The sequence below is a fragment of the Loxodonta africana genome, unplaced genomic scaffold (assembly GCF_030014295.1).
Source record: "Loxodonta africana isolate mLoxAfr1 unplaced genomic scaffold, mLoxAfr1.hap2 scaffold_73, whole genome shotgun sequence".
Classification (NCBI taxonomy): domain Eukaryota; kingdom Metazoa; phylum Chordata; class Mammalia; order Proboscidea; family Elephantidae; genus Loxodonta; species Loxodonta africana.
Window position 1 is genome coordinate 708,915 of NW_026975462.1, and position 19,819 is coordinate 728,733.

Below are 19,819 nucleotides of genomic sequence, written 5' to 3' on the forward strand. Positions count from 1 at the left end.
ACCAAACCCATTGCTGGTGAATTGATTTCAACACACAGCAACGCTATAGGACAGAGTAGAATTGCCCTCACAGGGTTTCCATGGAGCAGCTAATGTATTCGAACTGCCAAGCTTTTCGTTAGCAGCTGAGTTCTTAACCACTGCACCACTAGTGCTCCAAATATACTCTGGCCCAGTAGTTCAAATGCAACAGCCGCTCCTTGAAAACCCTATGAGGCAGTTCTACTCTGACCTATAGGGTCATTATGCATCAGAATTGACTCCAACCCAACGGGTTTGTTCTGCCTACTGCCTCATCCCTATTTCATTTTCTCAGAGATAAGTTTCTCTGAGAGTGTCAGATTCAGGAATGTGATGAAAAATGTCTCTTGTAGGGGGTGGGGCCAAGATGGCAAAGTAGTCAGATGCTTTATGTAGCCCCTCTTATAACAAAGACCCAGAGAAGTAAATCGATTATATATGACAATCTAGGAGCCCTGAACATCAAAGGTGAAGTTACAGAATTGGACTTAGTGGCAGGGGGAGGGGAATATGGTTCAGAAGCAGTGAGAGTTTGACAGACCTGACCCGGCAGAAACCAGCACCCTGCAGGCTGGATCAGATGGCATGTGCGGTGACGCAAGCAGTGATGCTCGGGACATGTTTTCCACATCTGAAGAGACCGAGTGGTGGAAAGCCTACACAAGCCTCCATAAGCAGTGAAAAGCAGTGCTAAGTTGGCAAAAGATAAGTACATGCATTTAAAATGCCACACAAATCAAAAATCATCCCCTTTGGGAAGAACATCTCTCCCATTTACCTGCTTCCTCCCTCTCTGTTTTTAGTCTTGGACCAGCTTCAGCTATTTCTGGGTCCCCTGGGCCAGAAGTAGGAACTATTACACGCCCTGGAGCAGGAACAAACAACAAAAAATAATCTGCCAGCTTCCCTAAGCCAGGAACTCAGGGAAGGCACAGACATAAGGGGTCCAAGGACTTTGAATGCCTTTCACCCTTGCATAGATCTGTGTGGGCCCATTTCAACAGCATAGGCTCTCATTAGCACACTACGACAGGGTATATACCTGAAGCCTACTTTCAACTGTATCAGCTATAAAGTGGAGGGGCAGATTTCTGATATTTGACAATGTTCTGCCAATTAAGCAGGGTCCTCACCTACCCACATCAGTGACTTGAGAGTTGGTGGCTCCACCCATGCCACCTAGCCACCCAATTCAGGAGTCCAAGAGTAAGTGGTGAATCCCAGTCCTTACAACCAACAGCATTGGGTGACCATGGTCTGGCTGCAAAACCCACCCACCTATGTGCTCTAGGGAACAGGGACATGCTTTCCTCCCAGACACTCAGGGGCAGTCATCCCCCCCACAGTAGCCAGACACCTGTACCTACACCAATCAACCCTGTCTATGTAGGACTGTAGGTAAGAGCCTACACCACACACTTGGTGACCGACTACCTGGACACCTGAGCTGAATCCATACAAGAATGTAAAAGGGCTCCTAGGCTCACATACCTAGTAACAGCTCTGATCACCTGGTGACAGGACTTAAGAGCTTCAAAAGGTGCCAATAATCAAACTAGCTCACCCAAGCAGCCTATTTGGGCATATCAAAATAAAACAAGAAGCTAGGACACAGTACACCAAAAAAAAAAAAAAAAAAAAAACCAAACCCAGTGCCGTCAAGTAGATTCCGACTCAGCAAGCAAACATAAAATAAATGAATATAATAACTCACTAATGGCTCAGAGACAAGTGTAAATATCAAATAACATAAAGAGGCAGACCATGATGGATTCAGGAAGCTCCCAAAACAACAAATCAAGAAATCTTCCAAATGAAGAGAAATTCCAGGAATTGCCGGAGGTAGAATTTAAAAGATTAAGAGACCGAGCTCTTCAAGAGATCCAGGAGGAGATCAGGCAAAACGAAGAACAAGCCAAGGAACACACAGATAAAACAAAAGAGGAACTTAAGAAGGTTATACAAGAGTATAATGACAAATGTAACAGGCTGCAAGAATCCATAGAAAGATAGCAAGCAAATCCAAAAGAGTAACAATAAAATTTCAGAATTAGACAACCCAATAGAAAATGAGAGGAGCAGAATTGAGGCACTGGAAGTCAGAATTAGTGAGACTGAAGATAAAGCAATTGACGCCAAGTTATCTGAGGAAAAATCAGATAAAATAATTTTTTAAAATTGAAGAAACTCTAAGAATTATTTTTTTTCTATCAAGAGTGATTGGAACACCAGAATCGGGGTGGGGGTTGGAGGATAACAGAAAACACAGTGAGAATTATTCAAGACTTCTTGGCTAAAAACTTCACTGATCTTGTGAAAGATAAGATGATATCTATCCAAGATGCTTACTGAACCCCACACAAGGTAGATGCCAAGATAAAGTCACCAGGACGTATTATAATCTTGTTTGTCAAAACCAAATATAAAGAGAGAATTTTAAGAGTAGCTAGGGATAAACAAAAAGTCACCTATAAAGAAGGGTCAGTAAGACTAAGCTTGGACTACTCAGCAGAAACCGTGCAGGCAAGAAGGACATATACAAAGCCCTGAAGGAAAAAAAAAAAAAATTGCCTGCCAAGAATTATATATCCAGCAAAACTGTCTCTCAAATATGATGGTGAAATTAGGACATTTCCAGAGAAGCAGAAGTTTAAGGAATTTTTAAAAACCTAACCAATATGACAAGAAATAATAAAGGGAGTTCTCCAGTTAGAAAATCAATAACATCAGCTAACAACCCAAAACTAGAACACGGGACAGAACTACCAGATATCAACCCACATAGGGACGTCACAAATAAATGAAAGCTAAAACACTGAAAATGTAGAAACAGAGACATTGATCTGTAAAAGATGACAACATTAACACAAAAAAGAGGGACTAAATAATGTAGTCATAGTTTTTTCATATGGAGAGGAAGTCAAGACGATATAAAGAAATAAAAGATTGGTTTAAATTTAGAAAAACAGGTAAATGTTAAGGTAACCCAAAGGAAACTAACAATCCTACACATTAAAATTTAAAAAAAAGCAAGGAAAACATAAATTTTCAGCAAATACAAAAGCAACAACAAGGAAGAAGATGAAAGACTAAAAAGAAAAACGATTCAGCACAGAAAAAAATAAATTAGCAGTAAATACAAAGGCAACAAAAATGAAGAGGATGGAAAGAAAATGCACAAAGAAAAACGACTCAACAGAGAAAATTAAATGGAATAAGGAAAATGCCAACAAGACATACACAAAAAAGATGAAAATGACAGCACTAAACTCATAAAAAAACTCGTTAACTATGAATAATTACGATAAATGTAAATGGTTTAATTGCACCCATAAGGAGACAGAGAGTAGCAGAATGGATTAGAAAACATGATCCATCTGTATGCAGACTGCAAGAGACACACCATAGACTCAAAGACATAAACAAACTAAATCTCAAAGAATGGAAATATATATATATATATATATATCAAGCAGACAACAATAAAAAATAAGAGTGGCAATATTAATCTCTGATAAAACAGGCTTTAAAGTAAAATCCTCCACAAAGGAAAAGGAAATACACTATATAATGATTAAAGGGTCAATATACCAGGAGGTCAAAATCATAATAAATACTTATACACCCAATGACAGGGCTCCAAAATACATAAAACAAACTCAAACAGCATTGAAAAGAGAAATAGCTCCACAATAATAGTAGAAGACTTCAACATACCACTTCTGATGACAGACAGGATATCCATAAAGAAGCTCAATAAAGACACAGAAGATCTAAATACCACAATCAGCCAACTTGGTCTCATAGACTTAAACACAACACTCCACCCAATGGTAGTCAAGTAAACTTTCTTTTCTAACGCTCATGGAGCATTCTTGAGAATAGACCACGTATTAGGCCACAAAACAAGCATTAACAGAATCCAAAACATCAAAATATTACACAGCATGTTTCCTGACCATACAGCCATTAAAGTCAAAAGGCTGTAGTTATCATACATTCTAATTTCTTACATATTTTAAACCCAATAATGTCTATTCTTATTATGTCATGCAGTCAGTAATCCTCTATTTTTACTCGTTTCATTAACTTTCATTCCTTCTTGCATCTTAAGCCTTTCACCTTATTTTCTTTCTGCTTGAAGAATACTTTTGGAATTTTCTTTAATGTGGGCATGCTGATGTTAACTTATCCAGGTTTTGTTTGTCTGAAAACAAAAGGTCTTTGCTCATTCATGATGTTTTTCCTCAGCATAGAGTTCTGGGTTGCCATGGATTTTCTCTCTATAATTTAAATATATCATCTTATTGTCTTTTTTTTTATTATCTTAGGGTTGTCACTATTTCTGTAGAGAAGTCATCAGTCAGTTTTTTTCTTTGTCCTTTAAAGATAATCTCTTCCATTCTTTAAGTAGTTTTAAATTATTTGATTTTTGTGGGGTTTTTTGTCTTTAGCTTCAGCAGTTCTACTATGATGTACCTAGATACGAATTTCTTTGTATTTACCCTACATGGGTCTTATAAGGAAACCCTGGTGGCGTAGCGGTTAAGTGTTATGGCTGCTGAGCAAAACGTCAGCAGTTCGAATCCACCAGGCGCTCCTTGGAAACTCTACGGAGCAGTTCTACTCTGTCCTGTAGGGTCGCTTTGAGTCAGAATCGACTCGACGGCAGTGGGTTTTTTGGTTTTTTTTTTTTTTTTTGGTTTGGGTTTTGTAAGTCTTCTAGGATCTGTGACTTGATATCATTAATCATTTGAAGAAAATTCTCAGCCATAATCTCAGTTTTTCTGCCTCATTCTTTTTCTTCCTTCTTAATCTTATGCTAGATATTCTCATTGTATTCTCTATATCTTATTCCTTTTTATATTTTATATATTTTTTCTTTTGTCTATGCCTCTATTTTCTTCCAACATATCTTCCAGTTGACTAAATCTCTCTTCAGCATTTTTAATCCACTGTTATATACATGCATTAAGATTTTAACTTCAGCTATAGTTTTCAGTTGACTTTCTAAGTTGATCTTTTTCTTAGTTTCTAGTTTTTTGCCAAATTTCTAAGTCTTGCCTTTATTTCTTTGAACATAATAGAGTTATTTCGGTGTCTTTGTCTGATAGCTCCAATATCTAGTTTTTCTGTGGATCTCATTCTGTTATTTGTTGTTTCTACAGGTTTCACTCTTTTTTTTCATTTAAAAAAAAATTGTTGATTATATTAGAGAGGCGAGGCCAAGATGGCAGAGCAGGGAGATGCTGCCAGTGATCCCTCTTACAAAAAAGACCCGAAAAAACAAGTGAAGCGATTATATTTATGACAAGCTAGGAACCCTGAACATCAAAGGCAAAGTTAGAAAATGGACTCAACGGCAGGGGGAGGGAGAGACTATTTGGAAGTGGAGAGGAGTTACTGGACCTGAATAGCCAGGAACCCTCAGGCACCATTCCCTGGAGCGACTGCAGTGGGGCTGGCAGTAGTGCTCCAGAGGCGCTTAGCTCAGGGAAAGACAGCAAGTTGCACAGACTACTCACACCTCCAGAACAAGAGAAGAACGGCACTCTCAGCAAAAGCTAATTACTTGTGTTTATTTTACCACGCCCTCAGCTCCCAAGCCGGCTTCAGTGGCTGTCAACTTCCCTGGGCCTGAGATAGGCCCCGGTACCACTCTGAGCCATTTTTCCATCCTTGAAGAAGGTATAAGTTCACAACTGGGGGAAAGATAATCTGCCAGCTCAATTAAGCTGAGGAGCTCAGGACACAAGCAGCTCTTGTTCAGGCACAAATGGTCCATGGGCTTTGAATACCTTTCACCCCAGCATGGACCTGCGTGGGCCCATTTCAGGAGAATAGGCCCTTGTTGCCAGACTGCAACTGTTTCAGCTGGACAGTGGAAAGATGGGTGTTTGATGTTTGACACCGCTTTGCCTATTAAACAGCATCTTCACCTACCCACATCAGGGGCCTAAGGACTGCTGGCTCCACCCACAATACCTGGCCACCTGTGACAGGGCTCCAAGGGTAAGTAGTACCTCCCAGAACTTACAACCAAAAGCATTGGGTACCCACCGCCCTTCTGCAGAACCCACCCGTGTGCTCTACAGAACAGGGATGCGCTTTCCTCACAGACACTCAGAGGACAGCTGTCAGACCCCTGCCTTGATCAGAGTCTGACCCCCTACTGCAGCCAGATACTTCTGCCTACACCAATAACCCCTGCCCCTCTAAGACTGTAGGACAGAGCCTGTACCTTACACTTTATGACCAACTACCTGGGCACCTGAGTTGAATCCATACAAGAAAACTAAATGAACTCCTAGGCTCATATACCTGGTAACAGTGCTAGCCATCTGGTGATAGTACATTAGAGCTTCAAAGGTGAAAATAATCAACCTACCGCACTCAAGCAGCTTATTTGGGAATACCAAAACTAAACAAAGCAAGAAGCTAGGATACAAAAAGCAAGCATAAAATAAACTGATACAATAACTTACAGATTGCTCAGAGACAACAGTCAATATCAAATCACATAAAGAGGCAGACACAGGAGCAGGACCAAGATGGCTGACTAGGTAGAAGCTTCGGCTTATCCCTCTTGAAACAAAGACTCGAAAAAACAAGTGAATCAATTACATAAAGGACAATCTACAAACCCTGACCATCAAACACAGAACTAAGGAGTTGACCTGAGTGACAGGTGAGCAAAAAGCCACACTGCAGCAGGGACCGCTTCCGGAGCCAGTGTCCCATGCCACAGCCTTGAGCCCTCACGGTTCCCTGGTGCCAGAGTGGTGGGGCTGATTGTGGCTTACTGAGACAGGGAAGCACGGATGTAGGCCTAACCCTCAGGAAGAACCTCGGAGGAGACCCAGGCAGCACACGCAGGCTCCACACAGACGCGGCTGACAGGGAAATGAAAAACCATGGGAAAGCAGCGACTGGTTTTGGAGCCTGGAGTGCAGCGTCCCAGAAAGGAAACCTTGGTGCTGGGCTTGGGACTAAGTGTGGGGGAGCTGATTGCGGCTTCCTGAGACGGTGTGAGCATGGACGCAGCCCTAACCCTCTGGGACAGTCTCAGCAGGGATCCAGCCACCACACACAAGCTACACAATGCTCTGGAATCTCAGAAAAAACAGTCCTCACCAAACAACATAAGTAAACTTTGTATATTTTGCCAGGCTACTCTCTTCTATATATCTGATTCCACCCCTCATTGCCCCAGCCAGCTTCATTAACATTGGAATTCTCTGTGCTAGAGAGTGAAGTGCACTGCTCGATTTTTTTTTCTTCTTTCTTTTCTAACCCATTCCCCTGGCCTGAGAAAAGCAGCATTTAACAATCAAAGAAAAATCCTTCCCTGACTTCCCTAAACTGGAATAACAATACAGAATCAGCTCCATCCAGGCATTAACAGACCCATGGTCTTTGGCTTTCACCCTACAGGTAACTAGGTGGCTATTATACTGCAAAGGCGATTCTGATAGAGATCTCACCATAATTATTTTAGCTCAGCAGTGGAAAGGCAAGTTTTGGAGGTCAGATACCTCTCTACCTACTAAACAGAGCCCTCGCTGATCCACACCAGCGAACTGAGTGCTGAGACTCCACCCACACCACCTAGCCACCTGCTAGAGGGGTCTGAGAATAGTGACATCTCCCAAGCATTGGGTGCCTAAGATACAGCTGCAGAGCCCACCCACCAGAGTGCTCTAGAGAATAGAGCCACACCTACCTCACTGACACTTGAAGGAAGGCTGTCAGCATCCTGCCCTCCTCGAAATGTGACCCCCTGCCACTAATAGAAACTGGTGCATACAACCATCACCACTACTCCTCTAAGGTAATAGGTGAGAGGCTACACCACACACTAGGTGACCAGCTATCAGGACACCTGAGCTGATTGTATTCAAGAATAGTGAATGGACTCATACACTTATATACCTGGTAACAGCTCAGGCAAGCTGGTAACAGGATGTAAGTGTTTCAAAACCTACAGCAATCACCATACCACAACCTAGTAGCCCATCTGGGTGTATTGTAACAAAACAAAACAACAAGATAAGACTCAGTGAGCAAATATAAAAGAAAATGGGACAAAATCTTATAGATGGCTCAGAGACAGCAGTCGACATCAAATCACATGAAGAAGCAGACCATGATTGCTTCTACAAACCCCCAAATCAAAGAATCAAAATCATTCTTGGATGTGGATACATTCCTAGAATTGCCAAATATAGAATATAAAACAATTGTATACAGAATGCTTGAAGACATCAAGAATGACCTCACAAATGAAATAAGGCAATCTACAGAAAAAGCCAAGGAATACACGGGTAAAGCAGTTGAAGAAATCCAAAAGATTAATCAAGAACATAGTGAAAAAATTAATAAGCTGTAAGAATCCATAGAGAGACAGCACTCAGAAATCCAAAAGATTAACAATAAAGTCACACAGACAACTCAATAGGAAGTCAGAGGAGCAGACTCGAGGAACTGGAATGCAGAGTGGGGGAGCTAGAGGATAAGACAATTGACACAAATATAGTTGAAGAAAAATCAGATAATAGAATTTAAAACTATGAAGAAACCCTAAGAATCATGGGGGACTCTATCAAGAATAATTTGCGTGTGACTGGAGTTCCAGACAGGGAGGGGTAACAGAAAATACAGAGAGAATAGTGGAAGATCTGATGGCAGAAAAATTCCCTGGCATCGTGAAAGATGAAAAGATATCCACCCAAGATGCTCATCGAACCTCATACAAGATAGATCCCAAAAGAAAATCACCAAGACATATCATCAAACCTGCCAAAACCAAAGATAAAGAGAAAAATTTAAAAGCACCCAAGGATAAACGAAAAGTTACCTACAAAGGAGAATCAATAAGTTTGCACTATTCGGCAGAAACCATGCAGGCAAGAAGGCAATGGAGTAACATATATAGAGCACTCAAAGAAGAAAAACTGTCAGCCAAGAATCATATATCCAGCAAAACTCTAAAACATGAAGGTGAAATTAAGATATTTACAGATAAACACAAGCTTAGAGAATTTGCAAAAACCAAACCAAAACTGCAAGAATTACTAAAGGAAATTCTTTGGTCAGAAAATCAATAATATCAGATTCCAACACAACACAAGGTCACAGAACAAAACATCCTGATATCAACTCAGATAGGGAAATCACAAAAACAAAATAAGATTAATTAAAAAAAAACTGCTCAAAACAGGGAATCATTGATGTGATTATGTAAAAGATTACAATAGACAAAAAAAGAGGGACTAAATACAGGAGGCATAGATCTTACATATGGAGAGGAAACCAAGGCGATACAGGGCAAAACAACTTAGCTTTTTACTTAGTCAAACCGGGGTAAATATTAAGGTAACCACAACGAGGTCTAACAATTCCATACTTCAAAATAAACACCAAGATAAACATAATGACTCACCAACATAAAAAACATAAACTCAGATACTATAAAAAGGAGGAACACACATTCTACAAAGAAAAACTCAGCACAAAAAAGTAAATGGAAAAATGAAATTGTCAAAAACAGGCATCAAAATGACAGCACTAAACTCATACTTATCTATAATTATATTTAATGTAAATAGACTAAATTCACCAATAATGAGACAGAAAGTTGCAGACTGGATAAAAAAACATGATCAGTCCGTATGCTGCCTAAAAGAGACATGCCATAGACATAGAGACACAAATAAACTAAAACTGAAAGGATGGATAAAAATATATCAAGCAAACAACAATCAAAAAAGACCAGGAGAGGCAATATCAATTTCCAACAAAATAGACTTTAAAGTTAAATCCACCACAAAGGATAAAGAAGGACACTACATAATGATTAAAGGGACAATTTACCAGGAAGATATAACTGTATTAAATATTTATGCACCCAATGATAGGGCCGCAACATTCATAAAACAAACGTTAACAGAATTAAAAAGTGAGATAGACACCTCCACAATTATAGTAGCAGACTTCAACACAACACTCTCAGTGAAGGATAGGAAATGCAGTAAGAAGCTCAATACAGACATGGAAGATCTAATTGCTACAATTAAACAACTTCACTTCATAGACTTATACAGAACACTCCACCCAACAGCTGCAAACTATAATTTCTTTTCTAGTGCACATGAAACATTCTCTAGAATAGATCACATATTAGGTCATAAACCAAGCCTTTACAGAACCCAAAACACTGAAATATTACAAAACATCTTCTCTGAACGAAAGACCATAAAAGTAAAAATCAATAACAGAAAAACCAGGGAAAAGAAATCAAATGCTTGGAAACTGCACAATACCCTGCTCAAAAAAGACTGGGTTATGGAAGACCTTAAGGAGGGAATAAAGAAATTCACAGAATTCAATAAGACTGAAAACACTTCCTGTGAAAACCTTTGGGACATGGTGAAAGCAGTGCTCAGAGGTCAATTTATATCAATAAAGGCACACATATTAAAGAAGAGCCAAAATGAAAGAACTGTCCCTACAACTTGAACAAACAGAAAGAGAGCAACAAAAGAAACTGTCAGGCACCAGAAGAAAGCAAAAAATAAAAAGTACAGCAAAATTAAATGAATTAGAGAATAGAAAAACAATCGAAAGAGTTAACAAGGCCAAAAACTGCTTCTTTGAAAAAATTAACAAAATTGATAAACCATTGGCCAGACTGACTAAAGAAATACAGGAAAAGAAACCAATAATCCGAGTAAGAAATGGGATGGGCCATATCACAACAGATCCAACTGAAAGTAAAACAATCATAACAGATTACTACAAAAAATTGTATTCTAACAAATTTGAAAACCTAGAAAAAATGGATGAATTCCTAGAAACACACTACCTACCTAACACAAACTGAAGTACAACAACTAAATAAACCCATAACAAAAAAAGAGATTGAAAAGGTAATCAAAACACTCCCCAAAAAAAAAGCCTTGGCCCTGACGGCTTCACTGCAAAGTTCTACCAAACTTTCAGGGAAGACTTATCACTACTACTGAAGGTATTTCAAAGCATAGAAAAGGACGGAATACTACCTAACTCCTTCTATGAAGCCAGCATAACCCTGATACCAAAACCAGCTAAAGACAACACAAAAAAAGAAAATTACAGACCTATATCCCTCATGAACATAGATGCAAAAATCCTCAAGAAAATTCTAGCCAACAGAATTCAACAACATATGAAAAAAAAATCCACCATAACCAAGTAGGATTTATACCAGGTATGCAAAGTTGCTTCAATATTAGAAAAACAATTAATGCAATCCAGCACATAAAAAAAAGACAAGAACCACATAATTTTATCAATTGATGCAGAAAAGGCATTTAACAAAGTCCAACACCCACTCATGATAAAAACTCACAGCAAAATAGGAATAGAAGGAAAATTCCTCAATATAATAAAGGGTATTGATACAAAGCCAATACCCAGCATCATCCTAAATGGAGAGAGCCCGAAAGCATTTCCCTTGAGAACGGGAAACAGACAAGGATCCCCTTTATCACTGCTCTTATTCAACATTGAGCTAGAGGTCCTAGCCAGAGCAACTGGGCTAGACAAAGAAATAAAGGGCATCCAGATTGGTAAGGAAGAAATAAAATTATCTCTATTTTCCAACGACATTATCTTATACACAGAAAACCCTGAGGAATCCTCAAGAAAACTATTAAAACTAACAGAAGGGTTCAGCAAAGTTTCCGATTACGATATAAACATACAAAATCAGTTGGATTCCTCTATATCAACAAAAGGAACATTGAAGAGGAAATCACCAAATGAATACCATTCACAGCAGCCCCCAAGAAGATAAAATACTTAGGAATAAACCTTACCAAAAATGTAAAAGAGCTATACCGAGAGAACTACAAGGTACTACTGCAAAAAAACAAAAGGGACCTACGTAATTGGAAAAACATACCTTGCTCATGGATAGGAAGACAACATTGTAAAATTGTCCATTCTACTAAAAGCCATCTATAGATACAATGTACTTCCGATCCAAATTCCAATGACATTTTTTAAAAAGATGGAGAAACAAATCACCAACTTCATATGGAAGGGAAAGAAGTCGCGGAGAAGTAAAGCATTACTAAAAAAGAACAAAGTGGGAGGACTCACTCTTCCCCATATTACAACCAATTATACTGCCACAGTAGTCAAAACAGCCTGGTACTGGTACAACAACAGACACACAGACCAATGGAACAGAATTGAGAATCGAGATATAAATCCATCCACATATGAGCAGCTGATATTTGACAAAGGCCCAGTGTCAGTTAATTGGGGAGAAGATAGTCTTTTTAACAAAAGGTGCTGCTGTAACTGTATATCCATCTGCAAAAAATGAAACAGGACCCATACCAGGACCCATACCACACACCATGCACAAAAACTAACTCCAAATGAATCAAAGACCTAAACATAAAATCTAAAACGATAAAGATCATGGAAGAAAAAATAGGGACAACATTAGGAGACCTAATACATGGCATAAACAGAATACAAAACATTACTAAAAATGACGAAGAGAAACCAGATAACTGGGAGCTCCTAAAAATCAAACACCTATGCTCATCTAAAGACTTCACCAAAAGAGTAAAAAGACCACCCACAGACTGGGAAAAAGTTTTCAGCTAAGACATCTCTGCCCGGTGCCTGATCTCTAAAATCTACATGACTCTGCTCAAACTCAACCACAAAAAGACAAACAACCCAATTAAAAAATGGGCAAAGGATATGAATAGGCACTTCACTAAAGAAGACATTCAGGCGGCTAACAGATACATGAGGAAATGCTCTCAATCATTAGCCATTAGAGAAATGCAAATCAAAAAACTACAATGAGATTCCATCTCACTCCAACAAGGCTGGCATTAATCCAAAACACACAAAATAATAAATGTTGGAGAGGCCGTGGAGAGACTGGAACACTTATACACTGCTGGTGGGAATGTAAAACGGTATACAACCACTTTGGAAGTCAATTTGGCGCTTCCTTAAAAAGTTAGAAATAGAAATACCATACAACCCAGCAATCCCACTCCTCGGAATATATCCTAGAGAAATAAGAGTCTTTACACAAACACATATATGCACATCTATGTTTATTGCAGCACTGTTTACAACAGCAAAAGGATGGAACCAACCAAGGTACCCATCAATGGATGAATGGATAAATAAGGTATATTCACACAATGGAATATTACACATCAATAAAGAACAGTGATGAATCTGTGAAACACTTCATAACATGGAGAAACCTGGAAGGCATTATACTGAGTGAAATTAGTTGCAAAAGGTCAAAAAGTGTATAACACCACTATTATAAGATCTTGAGAAATATTTTAAACTGAGAAGAACATATTCCTTTGTTGTTACGAGAGGGGGGAGGGAGGGAGGAGAGGGGAGGGGTATTTACTAAAGAGATAGACAAGAACTACTTTGGGTGAATGGAAGGACAACACTCAACACAGTGGAGGTCAGCACAACTGGACCAAACCAAAGCAAAGAAGTTTCCTGAATAAACTGAATGCTTTGAAGTTCAGCAAAGCAGGGACAGGGGTTTGGGGACCCTGGTTTCAGGGGACATCTAAGTCAACTGGAAAAATAAAATCTATTAAGAAAACATTCTGCATCCCACTTTGAAGAGTGGCATCTGGGATCTTAAATGCTAGCAAGCAGCCATCTCAGATGCATCAATGATTCTCAACCCACCTGGATCAAGGGAGAATGGAGAACACCAAGAACATAAGATAATAACGAGCCCAAGAGACAGAAAAGACTACCTGAACTAGAGACTACATCATCCTGAGACCAGAAGAACTAGATAGTGCCGGGCCACAACCAATGACTGCCCTGACAGGGAATATAACAGAGATCCCTTGAGGGAGCAGGAGAACAGTGGGATGCAGACCCCAAATTCTCATGAAAAGACCAGACTTAATGGTCTGACTGAGACTGGAAGGACCCCAGTGATCATGGCCCCCACACCTTCCGTTTACCCACTACGGGAACCATCCCCAAAGCCAGTTCATCAGACATGGATTGGACTAGACAATGGGTTGGAGAGGGATGCTGGTGAGGCGTGAGCTACTTGGTTTGGGTGGACACTTGAGACAATGTTGGCATCTCCTGCCTGGAAGGGAGATGGGTGGGTAGAGGGGCTTAGAAACTGGCAAAATGGTCACGAAAAGAAAGAGTGGAAGGAGGGAGTGGGCTGTCCCATTAGGGGGAAAGTAATTGGGAATATGTAACAAATTGTGTATAAGTTTTTATGTGAGAGACTGGCTTGATCTGTAAACTTTCACTTAAAACACAATAAAAATTATTAAAATAAAAAAAAAAAAGAAGCTGACCCATGATTGCTTCAACAAGCTCTCAGAACAAAGACTCAAGCAATCTTCTGGATGAAGGTGCAATCCTGGAATTACCAGATGCAGAATACAAAAGATTAATATACAGAACTCTTAAAGACATCACGAAGGAAATGAGGCAAAATGCAGAACAAGCCAAGGAACACAAAGATAAAGCAGCCGAAGAAATTAAAAGGGTTACTCAAGAACATAATTAAAAATTTAATAAGCTGCAAAAAACCATAGAGAGACTGCAATCAGAAATTCAGAAGATTAACAATAAAATTACAGAATTAGAAAACTCAATAGAAAGTAAGAAGAGCACAATTGAAGAACTGGAAGGCAGAATTACTGAGACTGAAGATAAAACTCTTGGGACTAATATATTTGAAGAGAAAGCAGATAAAAGAATTTTAAATGAAGAAATCCAAAGAATCATGTGGGACTTTATCAAGAGAAATAACTATGAGTGATTGCAGTACCAGAACAGGGAGGGCTAACAGAAAATACAGAGGGAACTGTTGAAGATTTGTTGGCAGAAAACTTCCCTGATATCATGAAAGATGCTCATCAAAATCCATATAAGGTATATCTCAAAAGAAAGTGACCGAGACATATAATAATCAAACTTGCCAAAATCAAATATAAAGAGAATTTTAAGAGAGGCTAGGGATAAAGGAAGTCACCAACAAAGGAGAGTAAATAATAATAAACTTGGACTACTCAGCAGAAATCATGGAGGCAAGAAGGCAATGGGATGACTTATACAAAATATTGAAGGAAAAAAATTACCAGCCAGGAATCAAACCATAACCCTGGCCCTCTAACTCTAGCCCCTAAGCCCTAAGCCCCAAAGCCCCTAAGACCCTAAGCCCTTAGGTCCTAACCCCCAAGGCCCTAAACTCTAAATCTAACCCAAACCCTAACCCCTATACCCTAAAACCTACAACCTAAACACCTACACCCCAAAACACTACACACCAAAACCCTACACTCTAAACCCTATACTCTAAGCCCCAAACCCTAAACCCAAACCTCAAACCCCAAAGCCCAAACCCTAAACCTAACCATAAACCCTAAACCCTAACACCTAACCCTAACCCCTAACCACCCTAACCCTAACGACCCTAACCCTAACCCTCGAACCCTAACCCTCTAACGCTAACCTGAAACCCTAACCCAAAACCCTAACCCTCTAACTCTAACCCTCTAACCATAGCCCTAAACCTAACCCCAACCCCCAAACCCAACTCCAAACCCTAAACCTCAAATCCCTAGCCCTAAACCTAAGAATGAGCCTAAGCCTAACCCTATCACTTAACCCTAAACCATAACACTTAAAACCCTAACACCCTTAGCCCTAACACATTTAACCCGAACACCCTAAACGCCAAAACCCTAAACACTAACACGCGTAACCCCAACCTCTAACCCTAACCCTTAAACTTAAACGCTAAACCATCGAACCCTCTAACCCTAATACCCTAACCCTAAACCCTAACCCCAGCCCCCAGCCCAAACCCTCACTCTAAGCCTTAAACCCTAAACCTTAAGCCCTAAACCCTAGGCTCTAAGCCCTAAGCCCTAAACCCTAAGTCCTAAAACCCTAAACTCTAAGCCCTAAGCCCTAAACCTAACCCTCTAACCCTAAACCCTGAAACCTAACCCCAAACCCATCCCAAACCCCTAAACCTGAACCCCTAAACCCTAGCCCTAACCCCTAACCATAAACCTCTAAACCATACCCCTAATCCTCTAACCCTAAACCTCAAACCCTATCCCTCTAACCCTAAGTCTCTAACCCTAACCACAACACCAACCCCAACTTCTGAACCCTGAAACCCTAACCCCCTAACCCGCTAACCCTAAGCCTCTGAACCCTAAGCCTAAATCCTCTAACCCTAAACCCTAACCTTCACCCCCTCACACCCTCACCTTCTCACTCCCTCACTCTATAATCTTCTCAACCTCTAACCCCCTCACCCTCTAACCCCTCACCCTCTAACTCCCTCAATCTCTAACCCCCAATCCCCTAACACCCACCCTCTAACCCAAACCACATATCCCAAACAAACCCAACACCAACCCCAACCCTAAACCTAAACCCTAACCCCTAAAACCTAACCCAAACCCTAACGACTAAACCCCAAAACACTAAACCCCAAACTGCAACCCCTAACACCTAACCTATAACTCCAAACTCTAACCTCAAACCCTAAACCTAACCCTAACACCTAACCCCAACCCAAAAACCCTAACCGAAAAACCCTAACCCTAAACTCTAACCCCAAACCCTAACTCTAACAACCCTAACTCTAACATCCCTAACCCCAAACCCTAACCCTTTTTGTTAGCGGCCGTAGCACTTATCCACTAGCCACCAGGGTTTCCATGAGCAGTCACAGGAATAGACATATGCACACCCGTGTTCACTGCAACTTTATTCACAGTAGCAGAAAGATGGAAGCAACCTCAGTGCTCGTCCACAGAGGAATGGATAAACAACCTATGGTACATACACACAGTGGAACACTACACGACAATAAAGACCAATGATGAATCTCCGAAACATCTCACGCCATGGATGAATCTGGAGCGCATCATACTGACTAAGTCAATCACAAAACGACATACACAGTGAGAGACCACTATCATAAAAACTCATGAAAATATTTACGCACAGAAACAATCCTTGATGTTCACCAGGGAGACGGAGTGGGTAGAGAAAAGCTAACTAAACAATAACCAAAACAACGAAACTCACTGCCGTCGACTCGATTCCAGCTCATAGAGACCCTATAGAACAGATTAGAACTGCCCCATAGAGTTTCCAAGGAGTGCCTGGTGGATTCGAACTGCAGACCTTTGGTTAGCACCGGTGGCTCTTAACCACCACACCCTCAGGGTTTCCAACCAAACAACAGATATGTGGTAACTCTGGTGAAGGAAGAGACGGTACACAAGACTGGGGAATCAACCTCAGCCTCACTCCAACCCTAACCATAACCCTAAACCACTTGTGCCCAAGCCTAGTAACCCCAGCCCTAACCCCAACCCCCAACCACCTAAAACCTATACCCCTAAACCTAACTCCCAAACCTCTAACCCCCAAACCTGGACCCCTAACACCAAACCCTAACCCCTAACCCTAATCCTCTAACCCTTCTGCATCTCTGGGCCTCTCGAGTCTCCGTCTATTTTCTCCCTCCAAATCCTACTAACACTCAGTGGAATTTTGAAGTTTCAGCTGTGCTTTGCTTCTTGTTGTCTCCACCGGTCCCATCAAGGCACTGCATCATTTGCTCTGCTTCACTATTGAGTTCCAGAACCATGGCTTAGAATCGCCTTACACTGAACTTAAGCGATTCGGCGCAAGGGGGCGAGAGGGCGCGCGCACCGCCGGTTCTGTTCTGCCCACCAGGCCCTCCGAGCATGGGAACCTCCTGGACCTAAGCCGGGACGACCTGGGTACTGCTCCAGTGGGAATAGCAGAAGCTTTTCTTCCCGAGGGACCCAACGCCCCAGGGCGCTCTCTCAATACTCCCATTAATGCTATGATTATCCTAACCCACTCCTCCTGCAAGACCTAGTGGGTCCTCAACCAGGCCCAGCCTTCACGACCCACACCCCCCCGCCGTGGTCACGTAGAGGAACCTGCAGGGCTGCGCCCTCCCCGCCCAAGCTCTGCCCCTCCATACCCTGATGCCCTGCAGACCTCTACTAGGTCCCCGCCCAGGGGAGAGTTGTCGCCCCGCAGGAGGGGGGGGGCCACGAGGAAACATTCGGAAACCACCCCCCAGGCACGAAGCCGACTGCCCCTATTGAGACCATGTGAGCAGGGCTGCCCCGCCGACTGGAGCCTGCAGGGCATCACTCACGTTTGTCAGCTTCTCACCGTCCTCTGGGCTCGGGGTCCCAGAGCAGCCAATCCCCCCGGGGCGGGGGAGGCGGTCCGTCCGCAGGGGCTGGAAGATCGGGTTGGTGCCCATGGCCGGAGCACTTAAAACCCTTATAAACCCTCATAAACGGCCAGCTCCAGACCTTCAAATGTCAGCCCGAGAGACACCTAATCTCCTCCAACCTAAAAAAAAAAAAAAAACCCACACCTGTGGCCATCGAGTCAATTCTGACTCATAGCGACCCTATAGGACAGAGTAGAACTGCCCCACAGAGTTTCCAAGGAGCGCCTGGTGGATTCAAACTGCCAACCTTTTGGCTAGCAGCCTTAGCACTTAACCACTAGCCACCAGGGTAACCCACTAAACCCACTGCCACCAGGGTAGAGGCTCCAAATCCCACCAGTTTGAGGAACCCTCATATCCCCTCAGCACCAGAGACCGCGTCCACAGCCACCGGTACACAGCGCCGCACAAATGCTCAAGTTAACAAACAACATGGGCGCTCAGGACCCCTTCCTGCTACCCCCACCCCCGCCACCCAGAGCGGGAGCGGGACCCGGCATCCACACTGTTAACACACACTGAATCGCTGCTTCCACAAGGAGTAGGGTCCCCGCGCTGCTCCACAGATTCCCAGGACCCCTTCCTTTCCAGGTGGGGCCGGGGCCGCGCCGACGCCCCAGACCTGAGAGTAGACCAGCTGGGCGCGGGCGACGGCGCGGGGTGCCTCAGCCTCCCAGGCACAGTGCCCAAAACAGTAAGGGGCAGCGGGGCCTTGGGCGGGGGATCCCTCTCTCCCCGTCCCTGGCACCCTACGGAGTCTGGTGGGGGTGGGACGACGAACGGGGGCGAGTGCCCCATCCTCAGTCTGGAATCTCACCGCCCCCGGGCGAACTCTGGGCCTTGGTTTCCCCCCTGGCACAGGGAGCAGGTGGGGGGCGGAGGGGGCAGGCGCCCATCCCCCAGCTTGGCCCGCAAACCCGCCCCAGGCAGAGTAGGGACCTTGGCGCAGCCCTGGACACTGCCTTTCTCCCCAAGCCCTTCAAGCCCCTAGGCCCGAGGGCACTCCGCAGCTGGATCCTGCGGCTGGACTCCCCCCCCCCCGCAAATCCATGGGGATGCAAATTTCGCAGACCCCTAGAGTGGCTGCGTCTGCCCGCCCCCGTGCCGCGTCCGCCCCTGGGGATCACTCGGGACGGGGTACGCCTGAGGGGGCGATGCGAGCTGCTAAACCAACGTCCGGACTCTCCAACCTCTGGAACCCACAGGATGCTGGCACTGGAAACCGCCCTCCTGGCGCCTTCCCTCCACACCTTTGAGGGGCCGGGCTTGTTCAGTCTGGGAGCGGGTCCCTCCACCCACCTGCCGGAGTTTCATACCTTTCAGAAAACACGCACGGAAAGCAGCAGGAACAGCATCCTCTCTAAGGCGCGCCACCTGCCCGGGCCCCTCACCACCCGTCCCAGCGCTTCCGGGAGTAACTGGCTGGACGGCGAGGAACATGGCTGCCGGCCCCGCCCA

General features: G+C 42.9%; 1 long non-coding RNA gene across 6 annotated transcripts in view; it reads right to left on the reverse strand.

Annotated features, from left to right (window-relative positions):
* LOC135230029 (uncharacterized) overlaps positions 1–19,784 on the reverse strand; it is a 224,350-nt gene extending 204,566 nt beyond the window's left edge. For 3 of the 6 annotated variants that reach the window (XR_010320668.1, XR_010320667.1, XR_010320665.1), the window contains exons 1-2: positions 19,678–19,778; positions 18,278–18,480 (exon numbers count right to left, since the gene is read on the reverse strand). This is a non-coding gene — a long non-coding RNA (uncharacterized LOC135230029). Of the gene's footprint in view, positions 1–18,277; positions 18,481–19,677 lie in introns of all 6 variants that reach the window. The other 3 variants (XR_010320669.1, XR_010320666.1, XR_010320664.1) reach the window with 2 other exon arrangements.
* Positions 19,785–19,819: the final 35 nt, after the last annotated feature.